The 6,087-nt window shown below is 40.1% G+C and overlaps 1 protein-coding gene across 3 annotated transcripts in view; it reads left to right on the top strand.

Annotated features, from left to right (window-relative positions):
* The window catches only part of MSH2 (mutS homolog 2), an 87,342-nt gene that overhangs the window by 51,139 nt on the left and 30,116 nt on the right, over positions 1–6,087 (top strand). The gene's annotated exons all lie outside the window — the stretch shown is intronic.

Below are 6,087 nucleotides of genomic sequence, written 5' to 3'. Positions count from 1 at the left end.
GTCAAATTTAAATGAACAAATGGATCAAGTTGAATAAAATAATTATTTAGTAAAAATAATATTGAGGCAGAAAAAAAGATGTTTAAAAAGCCATAGGTGCACAATTCTGATACAACTATATCATTATTATTTGAGTATATATAGATTGTAAAAATAGTATTATAAATGCTTTATAATTTTTAGTTTTGGAAATGAAAAAGGTATACTGAAAAGAAGTAATTTTTTTTTTCTTGCTCTCTGTTTTTTTGTTTTTTTTTGGTGAGGTTTTTGCTATAAGGGTGCATGTGCTTGCCAGAAAGAGAGAGACAGAAAGCGAGAAATCACCCCCCAAAGTGTGGATGGTCACGCCACAATCCCTTCTCCATTCTCCTCTCGGGATCTTGGACACGCACGCACATGTGCCTGCTGTGTGTTTAAGCCACTGGATCCAGGACTCGAACCATGGTCGACACATGGGGAGTCCAGCGACATAGCCATTACGCCAATTGCTGGTCCCACTTTTTCTTTTTTTCTTTTTCTTTTTTTTTTTTTAGAGGTTTTTGCTATAGGATGTATGCGCTCGCCAGACACGGAGAGACAGACAGAGAGATAGAAAGCGAGAAATCACACCCCAGGGAGGATGGCCACACCACAATCTCTTCTCCATTCTGCTCTCCAGATTTTGAGCATGCCACACACATGCTCCCAGCGTGATTTTCAAGCTGCCAGGTCAGGACTTGAACTACAGTTGCCCTTAGTGAGAATCCTTCCCATTAACCACCATGCCACTTGCTGTCTCCACTTGTTAGTTTTAAAAGCATTTCTATTTTTGCAGGTATATGTGTTTTATATTCATTTTTTGATGTGCCTCTCCCAACATTTTCCCCTTGTTAAATTTTGTCCTTTTTATTTTTTTATTTTTAGTTTTGCCTGAGGGCACATTTGTTAGAGTGGTCTGTGTCACTTCAGTGAAAGATTTCACAGACTGAGGGGGTAAGTGGATAGAGAAGGTTTGTTTACTTTCTAAGAAAGGAAAGGGACCAGGTGCAGAGAGTCTTGTGTCTCTGAGAGGTAGGGGCTTTGGCCTTTTAAAGGAAAGTGGCTGAGAGTGGAATAGTTATGAGTAATCCTGAGACAGGATGGCAGGTGGTCTTTTACAACATCCGTGTTGTTTGGTTATCTCTTGGGGGGAGTCAGCCATCTTGGAATAAGATCAAGTAGTCCCCCTTTCTTCCTGTCTTTCAGTTAGAAATCTGATCTCAAAGAATTCCCCCTTGGGGAACATCCCCTCCAATTGGGGTAGGTCATACCCTTAGGCCTTTTACCCCATGCCTCCAAGGTTTCTGAGTTGCCTAGAGACCCTGTCTTCCCTCCACTAGAGCCTATGATAAGAGTCCCCAAAAGACAAAAAAGTATACCTGAGGCATTGGCTGTCCCCTTTCTATTAAAATGCCTAATACCGGACCAGCAGGTGGTGTGGTGGTTAAGATGCTGGACACTCCCATATGGCTTAACCAGTTTGAGTCCCCGGCCTGATAGCTTGATTTCCCACTTTTCCTCTCTGTCTCTGTCTCTGGTTAAATGAAAATAAATGAAGGAATAAATAAAATTAAATAATTATTTTTTAAAAATGCCTAAGGCACTGGCTGGCAGGTAGTGTGATGTTTAAAGGTGGTGGATTCTCACATGGCAGACCACAGTCTGAGTCCAGAACCTGGCAGCTTGCTTTCACCCTTCCAGGATGTTGTTGACTAACTAATGATTTTTTTTTTGAGAGGTTTTTGCTATAGGGTACATGTGCTAGCCAGAAAGAGACAGAGAGACAGAAATTAAGAAATCACTCCCCCCGGGGGAGGGCCATAGCACAATCCCTTCTCTTCCGTTCTCCTTTCGAGATCTTGGGCACGCATGCACACGTGCCCAGCGTGAGTTTAAGCCACCGGGTCTGGGACTTGAACTGCGGTTGACTACATGGGAGTCCAGTGACATAGCCATTACACCAACTGCTGGTCCCAACTAACCAATGAATTTCTGGAAGGGGCCAGTGAGGATAGGAACTTGGCCTGGTTTTTGCCTTGCCTCTTAGGTTCATTGGAAGAGGCAAGTTCTTTTTTTGTTTTTTGTTTTTTTAACTTTATTTATTTATTTATTTGTGTTTGACCAGAGAGGGACAAAGTGAGAGAGAAAGGGAAAGTGAGAAAGCAAGCCTCCAGGTCCAGAACTTGAATCGTAGTCAGCCATGTGGGAGTCCAGCACCCTTAACCGCCGCGCCACCTGCTGGCCCCGGACGAGGCAAGTTGTATAGCACAGTTTCAATTCACCATTGTAAAATTATAATTTCCCTTGGGATTTATGTCTTCATCCTTGTTTCTAGATCATCTCAATAATCTGTTTAAATAACTGCACAATAATATATTCTATTGATGTACCATTGTACAAATATTATAATGTTTTCTTTATTTTTAAGGAATCATTTTATTTAACTTTATTTATTCACTCATTTATTTTAATTTGACCAGAGAGGGAGAGAGTGAGAGAGAAAGATAGAAAGCAAGCTGCCAGGTCTGGGACTCGAATTGCGGTCAGCTATGTGGGTGTCCAGCACCCTTAACCACCACGCCATCTGCTGGCTCGTAATATTTTATTTTAAGTCTTTCTGCTACAGATGTAGCTGTAGAGATATTTTTTCTACCCTGTGTTGTTTTGTTTCTGTTGCATTGTTTCCTTAGATTGAATTCCTAGGAGTAGAATTGCTGTCAAAGAACATAACAAATATTTTTGAGTCTCATTGCCTATTACGTTTTTATTTTGAAAGGTTATACAACTTAGATTCTCACCAGAAATGAAATGTGTACTAATTTAATTGTATCCTCACTAGTATTTAATGGTGTTTTTTTTTTTGTTTTTTGGGTTTTTTTTTTAGACTTTTTGCCATAGGGCTCATGCACTAGCCAGAGAGACAGAGAGAGGGAAAGTGAGAAATCATGCTTCAGTGGGGATGGCTACACTGCAATCCCTTCTCCATTCTCCTCTTGGGATTTTGGACACACATAGACTTACACTGGATACTGGGTCCAGGACTCGAATCATGGATTCAGCCATGTGGGATCTACCCTTTTAACCACCATGCCACTTGCTAGCCCTAGTGATGGTTTCTTTAAAAAAAAAAAAAAAATGTTTTGGAATAGTATTTCCAAAAGTTGTTTAAATATTTATATCTGTGATTAAGCATTTCCATGTAAGTTAAGTTAGCTTGCTATTTATGCTCTCATCTGTGAGTTGTAGGTGCTTATGCTTCTCCATTTAATCACCTTGTTTTTCTTTCTTTCCTTTTTATTTGGTGGGGGGAGGAGGCAGAGCAGAAGGCACATGTGCTCCCCAGAGTGAGACAGAGAAGGAAAGTGAGAAAGTACCCCCCAATAGAGTATGGTCACATCCAGTCCCTTCTCTGTTTCTCCATCCTTTCCGTATTATGTTTGATTTTCAAGTTGCTCAGGACTGGGACTCTAACCATAATAGTCTACGTGGGATCTATATCCCTTAACCTGTAGATCCCATAGGACTGCCTTGATGTCTTTATTTTATATATATATATAAATCAGCGCCTTGAACAGAAAATGTTAGTTTTTATATATTTTTACATTTTGTGAAGCTGTTTTTGCAAAATTTTTATCTATAGGGTGCATGTGTTCGCTGGAGACATGTTTTTCAAGTCATGGTCTTGGACTTGAATTGTGTTGTGGGCCATGTGTTCTCCAGCCACTTTAACCTCCATGCTACCCTCTGGTCCGCACAATTAATTTTTACTTTATTTTATTTATTTTAAAATAATTTGTAATTTATTGTTATTATTATTTATTCATTCATTTATTTTAATTTAATCAGAGAGAGAGAGAGAGAAAATGAGAAAGAAGGCCACCAGATCCGGGACTTGAACTGTGGTCGGCCATGTAGGAGTGTCCAGCGCCTTAACCACTACGCCACCTGCTGGTCCCCATTATTATTTTTTAGTTTGCTAGAGGACACATGTACTCATCAGAGAGAGATGAGGCAGGATGTGGGAGTGAGAAAGCAAGCTGCCAGGCCTGGGGCTTATACCATTGTTGGCCTTGTGGGAATCCATCATCTCAACCACCATGCCATCTGCTGGCCTCAAAATTAAATTTAATATTTTATATACTTTCATCTGTCTTTTTGTTGAAGCAATTATTTGGTAGCTTATTCCCTCTTTTTGCTAATTTTCTGTAATTTGAATTTAATTCCTCATTTTTATAGTTAACTTTGGGTATGTGAAGTGTGCTTTGATTAAGTAGATAGTAATTAACAGTTTATTGAACCTCATTTGTTGAATTTTTAAATCTTTTTTAAGAAAATTGACTCTCATATATTGAGCTGTTAGATGTAATTGTTTAATAATTTTGAATGCCTAGTAATGGTAGACTTCATTCATTAATGTTCTTTCATAATTTTGTTTAAATTTTGGTAATTTTGTTTTGTTTCCAACAAAGATTCCTATTGAACAATCACTAGGAATGAATAGCACGTAATATTTGATTTAGCTTTCTCTTTTCATGGCTTGCCTCTTTATTTCTGAATTCTAAAGCTTCTAATAGGGCAGTTATCCTTCCTTCATAAAATTTTTTTGGTATGTTTTTGCTATAGTAAATGTAATCACTTTTATTATAGTTTCTTGCTGGTTATTACTAGCAAACTTCTTGAATGTATATATGATTATTGTTATTATTTTTGGAGCGAGATTTTTGTTGAAGGGTGTGTGTGCTTGCCCAAGAAACAAAGAGACAGAGAAACAAACCCCCAGAAGGGTTGGCCACGCCACAATCTTGTCTCCTCTATTCTCCTCTCAGGATTTTGGGCATGCACACGCACACGTCCGGTGTGATTTTTAAGCTGCCAGGTCTGGTACTTGAACTGCTGTCAACTGTGTGGGAGTCCAGCAACATAACTATAACGCCATCCACTGGTCCCGAGAATATATTTTTAAGTCATGAGATTTTGATGAAGTTTCAGTTTGAAGAAATAAAATTCTATTCTCTTTAAAATTTGTTTTTAGTTTGCTATAGGGCACATGTGCTTGCCGCAGAGACATAGAGAAAGTGAGAAATCATTCCTCAGAAGGAGTGGCCATACTGCAATCACCTCTCCTATTTTTTCAGGATTTTGGCACATGCAAATCACTTGCCCAGAGTGTTTTTTTAAGTTGCTAGGTCCAGGAGTCAAACCACAAATTCTGCCATGTAGAATCCAGCTACCTTAACTTCACCACTCACTATCCTAAAATCCTGTAATATTTTAGATATTTTAGAGCTAACCTTACAGGGTTTAAATATTGAACATCATTTCTTTCTTTTTTTTTTAGAGAGGTTTTTGCTATAGCATGCGCATGCTCGCCAGACAGATAGAGAGAAACAGAAAGCGAGAAATCACCCCCCAGGGGGGATGGTCATGCCGCAATCCCTTCTCCTCCATTTCCCTCTCTGGATCTTGGGCACGCACGCAAACGCGCCTGGTGTGAGTTTTAAGCTACCGGGTCCGGGATGCGAACTGCGGTTGACTACATGGGAGTCCAGCAACATAGCCATTTCGCCAACTGCTGGTCCCTTGTTTTCTTTTTTAAAGAGATTTTTTGCTATAGGGCACGTGTGCTCACCGGAAAGTCAGAGAGATGCAAAGTGAGAAATCACCCTTTAGAGGATGATGGCTACACCCCAATCCCTTCTCCTCCATTCTCCTCTCAGAATCTTGGGCACGCACACGTTCCTGGTGTGTTTTAAGCTGCTGAGTCTAGGACTTGAACCACCATGGGAGTCCAGTGACATAGCCATTATGTTATCTGCGGTTCCCATGGACATTATTTATTTTAATTTGACCAGAGAGGGACAGAGTGTTTGTGCACACACACGAGAGAGAGAGAAAGCGAGAGAGAGAGAAAGAGAGAAGGAAAGTGAGAAAGCGAACCGCCAGATCTGGGACTTGAACTGCAGCGCTTAACCACCATGCTACCTGCTGGCCCCCCATGGATGTTATATCATCGTTATTATTTGTTTTTTGCTACATGGTACATGTGCTTTCAGGGCAGGGGGAAAGGGA

The sequence above is a fragment of the Tupaia chinensis genome, unplaced genomic scaffold (genome assembly GCF_000334495.1).
Source record: "Tupaia chinensis unplaced genomic scaffold, TupChi_1.0 Scaffold139917_1, whole genome shotgun sequence".
In the NCBI taxonomy this organism is placed as follows: Eukaryota; Metazoa; Chordata; class Mammalia; order Scandentia; family Tupaiidae; genus Tupaia; species Tupaia belangeri.
The sequence above is the reverse complement of the archived record's forward strand: the minus strand, read 5'-3'. Positions and strand labels throughout refer to the sequence as shown.